Raw genomic sequence first — 17,822 nt, 5'->3', positions numbered from 1 at the left:
GGCCCGTGGGCAGAGATAGGAAAATACTGACCGGGTAAAGAACCAATCACATTGCAAGATTCGTTACCGTGCCCTCTCAAAAAAAAAAAAAAAAAAAGTTATTAATCGACTTGATTTACTAATAAAATACTTTGCTTGAACATACTACCCAGGTGGCAAAAAAATGTATATATTTAATAAAAACGGCAACGAAGCTAAGTGTGTTCTAGGCAACTCACGAAAGCGTTACCGTGCTCGTGGGCAGAGGTGGGAAAATCCGGGCGACACTAAGAGCCAATCATACTGCAGGATTAGTTACCGTGCCCTCTGTGAGAAAAATAAATTAAAACCGTATATGTGAACTGGCGATAAAGACGTGAATATCAAAGCGATCTTCGCAGTAATTTCCACTACCTGAGCGGTAGTGTAAATAAGGCCTGAAAAAAATTCATTTAATGTTGACATAGTTATCTATTTTGACACAATGAAAAGTAAGCTGTTCGTAAATTTTTCGCGCGCGTTATAGAAATATCTGAAGGATATGAAACACAATAGCCTTCATTTGGCGAGAAAGAGAGAAATTAGAGAGTCTCAATGGGGTGATGGCTTATACGGCTTGTGGTTCAAAACTTTGGCCAATTCACGGCTATCGGTTAATATCTAGGATTGGATGCTTTAGAGCTGAAAATGTTCTAAATCGACTTCAGGGTAAAGGATATGATTCATTTTAAGACTGATATCATGATTCATTCAATTGCATATGCATCCTGGGCATAGTGGGAAAAAAAAAAGCGTCTGCCTGCTAAGCTGACTGTCTCCCAACTCATGGGATTGACAGACCATAATTCTTTGTTAATTTTTTTTGTTATAAAGACCATGCTAACAACCCTTTAACTAAAGTAACATGAACAAAATAACAGAATTAACTTTTCGGAAAACAATTTTATTTACTTGCCAAGTTAGCTCAAATATATTTGTAAGTTGAAAATTTCTAATCTCAAATTGTAAAAGAGCGCCGAAAAAATTGCTGGATTAGTCTAATATGACCATTTCTTGACAGAGGAGCTGTCAAAGATCTAGAACAAGATGCAATCGCACTTTGATACCAAAGGCTTCCTGTGTCTGTACTTGTCTTGTAATTTCCTGATGTTGTTCTTGGCTGAAGCAGGTTGGAACGTGCATTAAAAAATTTGAAACTTTGTTTCTTTAAGAAATTTTCTGTACAACAAATTAAAGGAAATAATTGCATCAAAGCCAATACCTTTATTTTGCTTTTGAATCTTTTGTTTACTTTCCTCTATTATATTTCTTGTTCCGACAGGTTAAAATGTGTCTTCAATGCTTTGAAGTTTTGCCACTCAATTTCCCTTTTTGAAAGGGACAAAATCTGGCGGAAAGCCTTTTTTAGGTTGTCAGAGAATGTTTCGGAGCATTTTTCCTAATATGAAATTGTTTCATTATGGGGTAAAACTGTAGGGGTAGCGCTGCCTTGAGAGCTAGGCGAGCTGCTAAGAATTTGTTTTTCGTACAAACACCAGGCTAGCTACATTTATCCGTGTGTTCATTACTTAGGGAAACAAAAACAAAACAAAAAATATACTATTGTGTACCTTTGTTTTCTCTGTAAGAATCAATTAACGCAGCTTACTTAAAGTTGTGGTCTATTCCTCCTTTGGATTAGAATAATATTTTATAAGGCAACAAACTACACAAGTTGATTGCAATTCTCTGTTTATTTGTAATTGAAACCTTCGCGGAATGATCTCATCACAAAGCCTTTAAAACCGCACTTGTTTGGCAGCTTTGAAATCAATCTCATCTTGGCTGTTGGAGTTGCAGTACCATTTCCCTCTTAATCATAAATTCATGATCTCCTCCATAGAAAAAGGATTTCTTCTGGCGCTTTTGGTGTGCTTGATGCAAAACAGCGTCACCAAAGGTATTTTTAATTTTCAATATTCGATTTGTTCAAACGATTCCTATCGAAAGGTCCTGAAACCTCTCAAACTATCCTCACTGACTTTCAGTTAAGAAATTTTACATTGGACTTTTCTATCAGTACCAATATGATTGCTTGATGTACTTTATAAGCTCTCGTGATCTGCGTTTGCTTCAATACTGATTACGTTTTTTGGAGAATAACTAAAATGCGCGCCCCACCATCCCCAAATTTAGGGGATGGGGCGTGTATGCAATTCAATTGGCGTCGCTAATGCCGAGACATTTTATCAAGCTGAGACCTGGCTATACAACGAAAGATATTAGTAAGCGTCAAAGGACTCGGATTCCCAGAGCAATATGTCCAAACTCAGTTTTAGTCCTGTCAAGATTATCCCTTACCATAAGCAAGCTTTATTCAAGCGAAATAATGCTTCTGAAAAATAAGAAAAAAAAAGTCAAAAAATACGTTTCCTTTATAGTTCACAATTGATTGGTTCTGTACTCGTTTTATTCATCATCGACTGCCTTGTAACATCCAACTCGTTTTTGAACAGGTCTGGAGAGTGAGAACAAAAAATGTTCCGCAGCAGGTCACATACCTGTTACACTCCAATGATGCTTCTTGTATTCGAGGTTAACTCTCCAATCTTCTGACATCCATTGTTTCGTGTATTTTTTCTTGTTTTAAAGTAACTCTCTTATCTCACGGCTTATTGACCTTTATTTCATTTTAGAGATGAGATGAGATGTGTAGTGTGCTAGTCACTGCACCCGTAATATTCTCACGTTTTACTTATATTACCGATATAAAAAAAACAACAACAACAACAACAACAAAACAAAGCAAAACAAAACAGCTGCTTTATAGAGTGCAAGAACCGACTTCAGTTTTAGCTTGAGACGTGTGGTGTGCTAATTACTGTACTCCTAACATACTCTTATTTTACTCATATTTCCGATGAAAAAAAAAACAATAACAACAACAACAACTGCTTCAGTCGAGCGCAAGACCCCATTGCAGTTTTAGCGTAATCTAGAAAAAAATGTCGTTGACTTTCGTAATTGATTGACTTTTGTGGTTTGTCTTATATTAATTTGCTTTCAGTGAAATCGGAGAAAACGAATTAAAAAAAATTAGTTTACAGAGAAAACAAACAACGGGCAAACTTGCTTTCCATCACCCTTTCATAGATCAGTTTTCTGAAGATAGATTGAGTCACGTTCCAAAGCCTCACCACAAACAAAATTTGAGATACTAATCTAGGTTAGACCTAGTCAAGGGTCGTGCTTCATAATTGAAAAAATACAGAGTTTTCAACTCTCACATTTTCCCCATTTCAGTGTTTAGACGTACTGATTAGATTTTTTTGGAGCCCTCTATCTTAAGTGTAATCCCTTCAACACAGCACTCGCATTTTTGCTAATTCTGATTAAAAATAAAATTCTCTTTCCGCCATTTTAGGTGTTCAGAGGGGTAAGATTGACATGCAGGTGAGAAATGGTGATCTAACTTGCCAGTACGTGTCATTCAGCAGCAAATTCTCAGGAGATGGAACTCCCGTTAGAGTATTTGCTTCAATTAATCATGGAAATAAATCATCAGGGATCCATGATTTAGCTTTCATTTGGATCGAAGATGTTACAACGAGCCGTTTCAAGGCCTGTCTCGTACAAAGTGGCAAAAACTTAGAGAGTAACAGCACTATGATTGATTGGTTTGCATTCCAAGGATCACAAACGGGAGTATCTCATGGCCATGCTATTTTTAGTCTTCTCACAACTGGATCACAATGCAATCGGGTTAAATTCACTCAGGTATGAATACTTAAAGCATAACAGTCGCTGAGTTCATAATCTAGTCTAGTTTTTTATCTTTGTTCACTCATCTATTTTTCTTTTTTATTTCTTTTAAATAAGCCGTTTACATCAATGCCCAAAATTTACGTGACAGTACAGCATGGAACTCTAAACCAAGTTCAGGACGCCATGAATATTTGGATTGCGAACGTCTCCACGAATCATTTTGAAGTTTGTTTACAGGAATCGACGACATTCGACGGCCTTCACGATAAACTTTTAGTGGTATGTTGAACATAGCAATTACAAAACAGTTATCACACGGTCAAGAAGTCTATGATATTTATTCTTCTTTTTGCAGAACTGGATGGCCTACGAACATTACCCACTATCCTGGGAGGCAAAGGAGTCCTCAGCTGTAAGTTTTTCCGAAAACGAGGTACCATCTACAAGAGACAGTTACGCCTTGTGTAAGGTATGAATTACCCCATATCAACCTGCCATCAACTTCATCACATAGAATATAATCGAAAGCATCTCTCTGCCAGATAAATCAGGAGCTGAGAGCACAAGCGTAATTATCGGAAATGTTTCAATATGTGCGAAGGTTATACATGGTCATTTAACTCCAAACGGAGAAAAATAGAAATATACCAAATATACCAAATTTAGAAGCTCCACCCCTTATTATAAAAATATGAAGATAATGGCAAACTTTTAAAAGGTTTTAAGACCTTACGGAATGAGTTCCCCCCCCCCCCCCCCTACAACATATTCCAAAATAATTCCTCCAATAGTACAAACCTTCAGCAACGGGGGGGCGGGGGGGGGGAACTTCATCATTTAATTCCAATGATGAACATTCTTCGAGAGATGGAGGTGGGCAACATTGACCGGTCTTTACATGGAACAATGTTAAGCAACAAGCTCTAAAAGAATTAGGCATAGAAATATATATAATTTTTGGCAACCTCCATTTTTCAGAATGTCACTTTTTCAATTCCATTTTACTCTGCACCTGTGCTACTTACAACTGTCATTAATGGTGGTGATAACAATGCAAACAGCGTTTGCTCAGTGGAAGGTTCCATAATCACTTGGCTGGAGGTGAGATGCTAAAACAATATCTAGACATTTATATCATTAGACCTAATATGGAAACCAGAAATTTTGTGAGACCAAAACAATTTGGGTACAGCCAAAGACAGAAATTAGTCAAAAAAAAAAAAAAAAAACAGAAACCAAAATTTGGCAAGAGTACAAAATTAGTTAACTGCTCTCACATGATTTTTGGAGGGTTTTTACTAAGTACATGGGACAGCCAGGAAAAAAGTTAAAATCTAATTAAATAGTTTTAAAAACCAATTGAATATGTATTGTCAGGAAGATTGGCAAAAATTACAACAAAACTTTAAATGAAGATTTTCTTTTTGAACTGAATTAACCCAGAAAGTGACGTGTAGGTCTCTTCTGATAACAAGGCACGTTACACAAGACCACTATCTTGCAATTTTCCAACCTCTTTGGTGAAGCTAAAGGAGGACAACAGTCATTGAGTTATCCCTACCTAGTGGTTAGAGGAAATGCTTTGACCTCATGTTTTAACAACAATATTTTCCCTTTCTTTCTTTTAAGGAAGTGACTACCTCTTACTTTCGAGTGTGTATAAAGGATAGTGCTGGATATGATGGTCAGAGAAGCAAAGTACTCGTTGATTATTTGGTTATCGGAGGTAAGATGTTATGATATAATTATCATTAAATTTACAAACTAAAATTCATTTAGCTGATTTCGATGATGTTAGCCATCGCAAAAGTCATTGGGGTTTGGTATCGGGAAAAATATTAATAAACTCTCATCGAGTGGGTGCTCATAGGCATAAAATTCCAAGAATTACACAATTATATTAAGGAAACCAATTAATGTAAATTAAGTGCATATTATCTTCGATTATTCTTCATACTGTAACACCTTAAATTCTGGTACCTCAGTTTTCTGTAGGTATCAAGTAAATTTCAAACATTCATTTCCAGAACTGCAAAAGATTGGAACTAACAACCTTTCGATTAACGCGCTGGAAAAAAAGGAAATGTTTTGTCTCTTTTCAAAGCAAAAAAAGAAACATTTCTTTGAAGATTTTAGTTTTATTTTAGCAATATTTCTAACCTTGAGACTGTATCGTTTGCAGATTGTAAAAGTTGTACTATTTTAAGATGTTAATAGCAAACTTAACCATTTATTAATTTTATTGAGGCATCTACTCATTTCATCGAGACCCACTTAAGACCGCCTTAGCGAGTTGGGTTCCCTTTTTAAATTTAGTGACATTATTATTATTATTATTATTATTATTATTACAATTACCATCATCATCGTCATCGTTCTATAAACCCTATCATCAATATTATTATATGGGGTGGAAGAGAGCTAAAAATATTTGTATCAGCTGTTTCCAATCTTCCGTATACTGTAAACTCTACCGGTACCGTTATGTACTGAAGTTTTTGTATCCAGCTTTTACTCTTAACAAATAAATATTTCACTTGCAGATCTCGATCCCTGTTTAAATGTAAGTTGCAAGTATCACAGCCATTGTGTAGCCTTGTCTCCAAACCGATCTACTTGTGCTTGTGAAAGCAGCTGTCCGTCATATGAAGAACAGGTCTGCGCATCTAACGGTCGCACATTTACCAACTTGTGCTTGCTTAAGCAAGACATATGTAAAACACGTGGGAATTATACCAAGTATCATCCTGGAAGCTGTATAGGTACATTATTAATGAAATCTAAAGTCTTTAAATTGTTTTAGCGTTTGTTTTAAGGCCATTTATTTCAGAACCTTATAGAAACTAAATTTCTTTTCCTAAATGTCTCACGCTCGATAAAAGTATTTCGCACTTTAATGAAAAAACCTTGCTTTGTTGCAAACATGTATCGTGAACAAATAAGGGGAATAATTTGCGCGTCTGCCGTTGCTCGCAGACCTTTCGAGAAGAGACTACCCTGGCTTAAGCACACTTAAGAAAACCATCCTGATAGATAGCTGTACTTTTACATTTTTATGGAAATGGTATACTCGTCTGCTAAATTATTGCCGTTGAACAAAATTTACCATGCCGTGTAATTTTGTAAGATATAATCCTAATACAAGACTCAACTCACTAACAACTTTTCAGTTGTCCCTCGGTGGTTGAGGCACCGACAGCGAATTTCGATGCTTTACCAGAGAGCTACATATTACGATGGTGATATGAACCATGACTCAAAATAATTTTTTTTTTTTTAACCGGTGATCTCAAAATTTCTATCTTCCTTATTCTAACAACAACTCTGTACTTTAGGTTTCCCTCTTCAGAAAGGAAGGCATCAATTCCCAAACGTTCTTTCCTGGGCAGAAGACCATTGTGAAGTCATCAAGTTTAAGCCATTCATATTTTACCCTGACTAGAAAATTTATATACAGCTTACTGTTAATCATGTGAACTACAGTGACTCCACTTTGGTACATGAAGCCACAACACCCTGGGTTGAGAGTGTTAACAACACTCAGTTCACAGCTTGTGTCACTCGAGCTGGTAGGAATGATTAACCCTCGGATAGCTTTGCCACGGTTGATTGGGTCGCTTATCAGGGTGCACCGTCTGGGGGAGTGGCAGGCGAGAAACAGTTCTCAAGACGGTGGACTGGGACTAGCTGTCAAACGGTCACTTTTGCCAAGGTAAAGTTATTTTAATGCTTCAGTAGAAAAAGACTTGAATTTCATTTGGTCTCTCGAAAAACTGCTAAAAAACATTATAAAATATAAAATATATAGAAATTCCCGAATTCCTGAAACAGTAAGCGATACTTTAGCACCCAAAAGAGTCCAAACTTGTTGGCTACTAGCTTTATGAAATGCTATCGAATCCCTTCCTTACTTTCATCCAACTTTTTGGTTGTATCCTGTACATTTCTTAGGGAAAATATTCTCGGCCACCGACAATTTTTGCAACAGCTGAGCACCACAGATCTCACCTTAAACACGATGCCACCAGTTTGTGGATGGAAGATGTCTCCGTAAATTCCTTCAAGATTTGTCTTCGAGAGCTGCAGAATTTTGCTGGGGTACATGACGACATATCGGTGGTGAGTGTTTTTACATTTAGGAATATAGCCTTCATTGCTTCCAAGGGATCGAAATTACAATGAGAGGAATAACGATGAAAAGACATAATTATCACGGTCAAGAGATTTCTTAATTAAGAATTGTTAGAGGCACACTCTTGGCAAAGAACTCGACGTCTTGTTGAGATCACGACGCAGTTTTCAACACAAGGGCCTCAGCACAAATAAATAGAATCAAACTAACGACCATCATTGCATTAGCTACACGTAAAGGCTTTTCTGATATGCACCGCGCTTTATCACAAATTTAAAAGCCGCTTGGGAGAGAAGTCCATTTAACTCCCTACTGTTCTTAAACAGAGTATTTCTAACAGAGGAAGACAGGGATTCTATTTCCTCCTCTCTTTTCCCAAAGGTAAATTATTGTTTTCGCCATTGTTTTCTTTTATCAAGCAACTCTACATTTAATCAAGTATGCAGTTGCACAAAGTAAACCATCGGATTATGGAGAAATCTTGCCGCCACCTTAGTTACCCTATTCTCTTATCCATCATGTGCATCCATCGTGCATTGTTTTTTTTTTTTATTTAGAACTGGCTCGCGTTAGAGTCCCTTCATAGACCACTGTTTTCAGAACACAGTGATGTAAACTTTCAGAATAATCTTTCACCATCTGAGATTTACAATTTTGCCGTCTGTGAGGTGAGTTCAGCACGGAGTGATTTGGAACATCATACATGCTAGCCATACTAGTAATATGCTTCTCTGTTTGTACATCTTGTTTTTGTTTCGGTGTGTCGAGAGTCTTTATTACTTTTGCAGCTTGATTAATTGTCATTGTCTTGTTGGGATCATGTATCATGCAAGGCATATTGCATGAAATGGGACGACTAAGTTTTTCAGAGTCAAGCTCCAGTAATAAGATTCCTTATCTCATTCCATAGGATGTGAGTTTTAAGCGAAGCTACAGAAAATCACCAACGGTGTTAGTAACAGCTAAACATTCTACCAAAGGAGGAAAGACAGCCGCAGAGTGCAATGGAATTGCGAGTTGGATTGAGGTAATCCAGAGGGCTTTCATATTCTCTTTTAAGGAAAAATCGATTTCACCAATCCAAAAATCTTTGAAGCTAGATAATTCTGTATCAAGCGTGGAAGAATAGAGGCTGTTAAAGTAATGCAAATTGTCAATCGATGCCATTTTCAGATGAGGCTATCAATTGACAGAATAGCACTCTTACAATGATCTTCATGATAAAGTGGGAGAAAAATCGCAAGCACGTACTACAGCTACCTTTATGAAAGTACGATTTTATGTTTGGACATTCTCTTTGACATATTTAGCTGCTAATCAATACCATTTGAAAAGTAACTCAACTTTCTCCAGCCATAATTTTTTCACATTTTGTCTTTTTTTTTTTCAAGTTTATCACCCCCTCCAGGTTCCGCATTTGCGTGAAGGAACTGTTCATCCAGCATTACGATCCATTGTTGGTATCTTATGCAGTACTATCAGGCTAGTGATTTTTCTGCCCCTATTTAAATTGTATTCTTGGCTACGTTACTGTTCTCAACAGGTTTTAAGCCCTTGATATTCCAAACTAGGATACATTAGGGCTTTAATCTATAATAACAATCAAAATGAATAACTGCTCACACGTGAAATAGCAATGATACAGGTGCAGCAGTCGACTTTTGACATTCTTCTCGCTCCGCGGTAAACTTTATTGACCAAACATAACCCAATCGCAACGAAAACGTTTAGAAAGGCGTCGATGAAAAATTGTCACTTATCAGTTTTGAGTGTCTGGAGAATAATGAAGCCTTGATGATTTTATTGTGGCTGTTATACGCCATGGGTCATATCAGATAGAGGTGTCGAGACAATTCCATCACGATTCTCGTTCTCAGAGAAACGCGGGAAGTAACATGCCGTCAATATTCATTTCATGTTGATGACCGATTTGTGAAGGACGGCTAAGATAGGTTCATAACATAATTTTAAAGTCTTAATTAATGAGGCCATTACAGTAATCGTGCCCATCAGACTCTTGGACATCAGGCCGACATCCTAATATAACAAATCTCACTCTCAACCATTAATTTTCCTCCCTTTATCTCAAAAGATGTTTGCGAGGAGGACTGGCAGTATTTCAATGGATATTGCTACAGGAAAGTATCTTCTTGTGATTCGTGGACCAACAGCCAGGGTACATGCGCAGCCCTGGGGGCTAATCTTCCCAGTATCCACAGTCAAGAAGAAAATGTTTATGTTCAAAGTCTACATGATGGGGAGCATTCTTGGCTGGGGCTCTCCGATATAAAAACTGAAGGGAAATTTGTATGGAGCGATGGAACATCGTACGACTTCCATTACTGGGCGGATCACCAGCCAAACAACTTTCACGATGAGGACTGTATTCATACGCTTGGTTTCCTTCAAGATCATCGATACGAATGGAACGATGTTAATTGCAGTGACTGTCACAGATTCACTTGTAAGAAAGGTAAGACATAATTTTAGGGCCAAATTGAATCTGGCAGTAGTGATGAAAAATGAACAGCATTTCTAAATGTTTTACTGTATATATCATCTCTCCTTGTTACTGATAAAGATATACATTCTTTTTTTTTTTACCTTCAAAAAAGAAACTGCGCGAAATCTTAGCTCTTTTTTTCATCGTCAGATAATCGACCGCCGCTGAATTGTCGATTTCCTTGAGCATTTCCATGGAAAAAATGTAAAAAAAGAAAAAAAATCCCTTAACTTATTTTGTCCAGTAAAACCATGGAGATTACACAACTCGATTTCTATCTTTTCGTCAACAGACTACAATGAATGTAACGATTTCTCCAACGATTGTCCATTGAACGCCTCTTGTGTGAACAGTGACGGTTTTTACTCATGTCGATGTCCTGTTGGTTTTCGTCTGGATGTGAAAAATTGCTCAGGTTTGTCAAATTATTAACCTTCATTTAAAAGAAACAATGTTATGGTCTTGAATAAAAATTAAACTGTAAACCGGTAATACTGTGATGAATTATCACACCATTTTGTCTTGGTTTAAAATTGAAAATAAATGCCATTTCGCTTTCGTAGCTTTGTGATAAAAATTGAATAAAGTTCAGACTCACGAGGAGACGGTTCAAAAACATTAAACTAATAGGGCATGAGTCTAGCCATGACATGTCTTTAATCTTTGTCATCGTTAATTTAAAATTTATTTTAAATATTAAATATACCATAATAATAATATTTTTTTTCGTTAAGACAGATATAGACGAATGCAGCTCAGGGTCATTTCCCTGCCATGCAAAAGCTAAGTGTGTCAATACTCTTGGTTCCTACTCTTGTATATGTTCAGCAGGATACATAGGAGATGGAAAGATAAATTGTAACAGATCAAGTAAGTAAGAAATCACCTCAAAGAGTCAACGTACTCTCTATCCATCTGGTAATAATGAAAAAAAAAAAAAAACGCCTCCCGAACTCTCGATCCCTAGAGGGACATTGAAAAGGAAGGTGTCGCAAGGGGGCTTCAGTTTTTGGAATTGAGTGACATGCAATACAGAACAGACTCGCCTTACAAATGAACACTTCTTTTCGACCTGTTTATCCCGCTAGTTTCAAATGTTTAATGTTCTAGGTTTTCACTCAACAGCTAGCTGCGCAGGGCTGTACAAATCTGGTAAAACAACCAGCGGTGTTTATACAATCGACCCCGATGGTTCTGGTGCCTTTGATGTATTCTGCGACCAAACAACAGCCGGTGGTGGGTGGGCAGTTTTTCAAAAGAGAATGGATGGATCGGCAAGTTTCTACCGCGGCTGGACCGACTACAAGAACGGCTTTGGTAATCTGAATGGTGAGTTTTGGCTGGGACTGGACAAGATTCACCGCCTTACAAAAAAAAAGAACAAGCTCCGAGTAGATTTGATGGACACCACAGGCAGCACTGTTTACGCTGAGTACAACATGTTTGCAGTTAGCAGTGAAAGGACTAAGTACACGCTTAGCCTTGGGAGTTACTCAGGTAGGAGAAAAATGTTCGCCACCATTTGTTATTGATAGAAGCTTAAGTACTTCGTCGTGGACTTTAACATGTGAGACTAAACGTGTTTGAAAAATATTTTCTCTTTAAATGTGGCTTAAAATGTGGTAGGGTACATATATCTTTTTTCATAAATATCATGTTTATCTTGTGCCCGATTTCTTCAGTATCGCTCGCGGCTGCAGTGCACCCAACAGAGACGAATAATAACGAAATTTAGACGAAAAAAAGCACAAATTACGCAGCGCTGCATCTCCAACTTACAAATAAACTTCAATTGCTTTAAAAAGGTCATTTTATTTGAATTTACTCATTGCACCCTTTGCCTTTTAGATTAAGTTAGTTCAGATAAACTTAAGTGTATTATTGAGAGAACAAATAAAACGAGAGATTAGCGACATACGATAACAAGCAATACGACCTGTGCGAGTCATAAGCTTGAAACTGATACGAAAAATTCCAGATCGTGGGCCTCAATGTAAAGGTGATTCCAAAGTATTGCTCTGTGAATCCTGGGGATGCGCATTTAAGTCATGTAATCAGGCGAATAAGCGTGCGCGCACTCAGAGAACACGGTGTTTATTGTTTTTCAATAATTAAATAGACCATATTTTTATTGCATAATTTTGGTGGGCAAATCATCCCCTTCTTATTGGAGAAATAAGAAAAGAAATTCATCGAAGGGAAATAAATATAGCTAAAAGCGTCTACGAAGCCAGTGACCTGAGAATTCAAATCATGACCTCGAGCAAGAAAATTACGTCATTTTTACACAAATTATACATCGAATTTTTCCATATTTTCGAGAATTTCTACCTATCAAGTTTTTTTTTAAACTGCTATTTTAAAAGACCTTGCTTCCAGCTTCTGCAAAGTGTATCGTGAATCGATGAAATGACGCGCGCGATTACTCTCATTACAGGCATAAACGGGGAAAGTTTGGCTCATCATATCCCTTAAACAAGCATGTTGATCTATCTATTTAATTTTATTTTTCGAAACAAACAATATTAGGGAACAGTTGAGGCGAGTTTAAAAAATATATGTACATTTGATAATTTGAGGAATCACCCTAATTAAGTCCAGCGTGATATGTATAGTAGGTTAAAAAGGGCGTGCCACGGCTACTGACCGTCACGGCTACAGAAAGTCACATTCTGTCAGAAACACGTCAGCGGCCATTTAGTATTATATTTGGGGCTGTAAAGATGACCAAGTTGCTGCTACAGAGACTTGGCTGAGTTGTGATGATGATAGATTACGATTTAAACTTTTTCCTTTCCATTATAATTTATCCCTTTGACTACCGTTTTTCACTGAGTTTGGTGACTAAAGTATCTAGAAATTGTAATTTATGTAAATAATAACGGATTTTCATCAGTGACTTTAATACATATGTGAATGAACCAAACAATAGTGAGTCAAGTTAATTTCTGTATCTGCTGGAATATTTCTGTTTACAACGGTGAGCCCCACCGATATTCATGGTCACACCCGGACCAAAGGAGCATAAAGTGTTCTTTTACCTGGACGTAATCATCTCCCGCTAGTGTAACCAGATTGTAAGATCTACATATCGAGTAGACTGCTATTTTTCTGATCATGAACCGGTGCTATGTCATTTTCACTCAATCAAACCTCATTTTCACTCTATCAAAACCTCATTTCCTCATCTAACTCTTCTCGAGCTTTTAACATCGTGATGCGCAATTAATTAAATATTTCATATTGATAACTACACAATATAAGTCAATAAGTATTATATTATATCATGTATTATATTATCAATGATTTGTAATGTATTATTATTAGTAGTATAATGATGTTATTAGTAGTGTCGTTATTATTTTCATTATTACTATCATTATCATTATTACTAGTATGATTCTTATCATTATAGTTATCATACATCATTATCACAAGGCAACAACTGTTTCGGTTGCCTTCACTCAACTAGCCTGTCCAATGAACGAATTTAGGATTCCGGCCCGCTTTGAAAGTAAGAAAGGGAGTTAATATTGATTATGCTAAATTCCCTTTTTCTTGTGCAATTCAGACATCATCGAACCTTTCTAATGCTCTTTGGGTGGCTTTTTCAGGGACTGCCGGCGATTCTCTTTCTTCTCATCGTGGCCGTCCCTTTTCAACCAAAGATCAGGACAACGACCATTTGTCTAGTAACTGTGCTGTGATCTTCAAAGGAGCCTGGTGGTACCAGAGCTGCCATAATTCTAATCTTAATGGACTTTATCATCATGGGAAGCACTCATCTTATGCCGATGGAGTCAATTGGAATCACTGGAAGGGATATTACTACTCCGTCAAGAGAGCTGAGATGAAAATTAGACCAGTTTCATTTTAAAACTTTCTATTTTGTTTCCTTTGGAGCGTTATCTGTTTTCATTTGTAAATGGAACACAGAGAAACAGGGTTAGATATATAGATTTCCAAAAAGGAAATGTCGATTTATTAAATCGCTTTTACAAGTATCCATGTAGTTTTGAAAGCTTTCTAAATAACTCGCAAAAAAGTGCCTTACAAATTAAATCAAGGCTATAAATAGCCTAGTAAAATGCTAAATTGAATTAACTAACCTTACAGAATAACAATTTCATCACAACGAGTTAAGTTTTCGTAGTGTTCATTCAAGAGTATACAGAATAAAAAGGAGGGAAAGCTAGACAAAAATAAGCACTCAGCTTTTCAACGCAACGTACTCTTTCTATGTCAAAAGTGGACTGTCGTCGTCGTCTGAAGAGTCAAATATGCGTTTTATTCGTTTAGAAGTTTGTTTTTTTATGTGATTCTATTGAAGACGAATTGATATTGATGGTAAAATTTCATCCGTAAACACAGTACCCAGAAAGAGCTTTGCTGCTGTCGGCGTTGGACTTTGTTGTTTTGTTGTTTCGACAAGAGAGTGTTTTAGTTTGAACCATTGAAGTCGAGCCACTGAATATTCTTGGCATACTTTTCTGTCGTTCTTGTGAAACATGACTGCAATTGTTAATACTCTGTACATTTTTGTTTCCTGATAACTGCATTGTATGACTAGGAAAATATCCTTATTATTTAATGTTTGAATTATTCGTTTTCGAGCACTGTGGTTTGTAAGGAAAGAGTTGTCAAGATCGGCTTTCGCAACCTTTTCATTAGACCGTTAAATTTGTTAACTTCCATTGCATTGGCTTTAAACCAAATTTTATCAGAGTTTTTTATAGCATGATCAACACCCAGATAAAAGATAATGATAGATGATGACTGGACAGAGAAAACAAATTCAAGTAATCATTTCTAGGTGTTTAATATTCTTAATAATTAAGAAATACTCTTACGTCCAATTAGGAATACTCTCATGGTATTTCCTATTACAAAATGTGGACTTGATAACCAAATCAACACGTAATAAGGCTTCGGGATGAATTTAAGGTTGTTTGAATCTCAGGATCTTTAATTAATTCCCCGATATTAAACAAATCATTTAAACAAACCAGCAACTGTTATAAGTCAGCACAATTACGAGTACATTAGACCAGATCTCACGGGTCTCCTGCAAGAGATAAGAGTTCTATGAGTTTTACTGGAACGAGTAATAATGTACTAACACACGTAAAATTACTGTTTGGATGCTGAGTAATGTAGAAGTACTGTTTAAAATAAGATGATTCTACTAGGTTGATAGATAACTGATTTTTAAATAAAGACAGAATATCGAAAGCAATCGTGGAAGAATGAGCGTCTCCTGGACTAGAAGAATCAATAAAGAACAAAGCCGATTAACATACCTGCAGATAAGCGTTTACTTTACTGATAAATGTACAATACAGTAGCTGATGAGGGCCGGCAAGAGGATAATATATAGATCATGTGAAAACATCGTAGTTCAAATGAAGAGCACTTAAAATTTCCACTGTGAAGTCACCGTAAAAACATTTATCAATGACCGCAATCAGTGAAAGAACCAACAACAAAAAAGCTTTTGGAAATGATATGTGGCATAATAACAGTGTTGAGTAGCAGACGCACAGAAATGAATAGTTTATGAAAATATCCACGTGTGATCGATCTACAATGATTCGAGATCAATCGCAATCTTCTGTGCCTAAAGAGAGAAGTTGTGAGTGTGAATGTTCCCTTGAAAACTGATGCTTTTTAAGGTCAAAGGTGATAATTAAATGCTAGGAACTTCTTGTGAAAGTGCGGTTTTTAGTAAGCATTATTTCAGTCCTTCGAATTCCTCAACCTGCTATGCGTCAGTTCATACTTCATTTGAGAGTTCATTGCCGGATAGAACTGACAGTAAATTGCTACTGACATGTATTCAGGCTGAGAGACAAAGAACGAAGTAGTCATGTGAATACTATGTGGATAGAGTTGCATTTATTTGTCGAGTCTTTTGTCGTTCACTCTTGTTTTTGAATATGTTGCGGCTAAGAAATGTGAATGTGGAAATAATTTTAAATGAAGAGATAATGAGGTTAGGCGTTTGAAGCTGGACTTGCAAATTAGTGATAGCTACGATATTCATTTATCATGGCATATAGATAACTTCTTAGTCTAGTTGTACTCTCAGCGTCTCTTGCACAAGTTCCACGGCTGACATCACAGACCAAACTTGACCTAATCTCCCTTAAACTTGGTGTGGGGCGTATTTTCCGAATTTTGATAATTCACAGAAAATCGAAGAAAAATTGTCTGAGTAAGATTTTGTCATCAGTGTGATCAGAAACTAAAAAAATTTTCTAAACGGTAGAGAAAAGAATTAGAGGTTAGAGGCACTTTTCATATCTGTAAAAGTAAGCCAGGATCAAATAATAAATTTTCTTACCACAGCACTGGGATACAAATCACCGCTGATCTAATAACAACGATATAATGACTGCTGCTCATTGTGTAGCTATTATTCTATCGTCGTACTTAACTACGTTTGGGACAAACCAACCGAAGCTTCACGCTAATTATCACCAAAAAACAATGCGTTATCGATGAGAGCGAAGATTTATCATATATTTATCGATGTGACAGTTTGTTTTATCGACGGAATCTATGCGGTCGATGTGCTCCTTTTGACCCCGAGCCTTTTTATAATTTCGCCTTAGGAGGAATAAAAAAAATTTTCCTTCGCGATTTCTCAGTTCATCTTTATGCAAAATAAAAATGAAGCCAAGTTGTCTTCTTTTTACATTTTCAACTTGAGAGATAGTGTAAAAGACATTTCACGCGAAAAATTGTGGTTTGACAGTGGTAAAAAAAAAGGAAAATAAGACTGGTTCTCAGCAATTGATCCCAACTATCCGTCTCTTATGCCCTTTCACTCCCAAGATATAATTTTATTTAATAATTCTCCTTACTGTCTGCCATCCAATTCTTTAGATTTTATTCAGAGAATTTGGTACTGGATCAACTATTAATCTTCTTAATTTGCTGCTTGATATTTTATTTTCAATTTCAATAATTATTCATAAGGTGATCATCCAACCAATGGACGCCAATTTCGTCACGTGCATGTGGTTTAAAACCCCAATGAAACACTGGTATGACGCACTATCCGTGAGTTTCATATAATATCGAACCCTTGAGTTTGATAAGGTACCAAATTCACTGAACTCATTTCTTCGTTTGAATATTAATAACAGGTATTTGAATACTAAAACTAAAACACGAACATGAATAAACAACCTTTATTAACAGCCTCTCTAATAAGAAAGAACAAGGCATTTTCTGAAGAAAATATCATCACGTTCGTTTTAAACTTATAGTTGTTCAAAATTCAAAGCTCACGTCTTTAACATGATGAATACTGAATTTAAGGTTTCAATTCATTGGAGAATCTTCTTCATCGTTTTTATCAAGGAACAAGCAACTCACAATGGCACTTTACAGAATGAGTGGTCACTTAGTCAGACGATAATTAACATACTTGATGAGCCTGAACTTGTTTAGTTTACA

The 17,822-nt window shown here is 36.5% G+C and overlaps 1 pseudogene; it reads left to right on the top strand.

Annotated features, from left to right (window-relative positions):
• The first annotated feature begins 1,802 nt into the window (after nt 1-1,802).
• On the top strand, nt 1,803-15,642 carry LOC131768415 (uncharacterized; annotated as a pseudogene).
• Nucleotides 15,643-17,822: the final 2,180 nt, after the last annotated feature.

This window comes from Pocillopora verrucosa, chromosome 1 (genome assembly GCF_036669915.1).
Source record: "Pocillopora verrucosa isolate sample1 chromosome 1, ASM3666991v2, whole genome shotgun sequence".
Lineage (NCBI taxonomy): Eukaryota > Metazoa > Cnidaria > Anthozoa > Scleractinia > Pocilloporidae > Pocillopora > Pocillopora verrucosa.
Note: the sequence above shows the minus strand (reverse complement) of the source record. Positions and strands in the feature narration are given on the sequence as shown.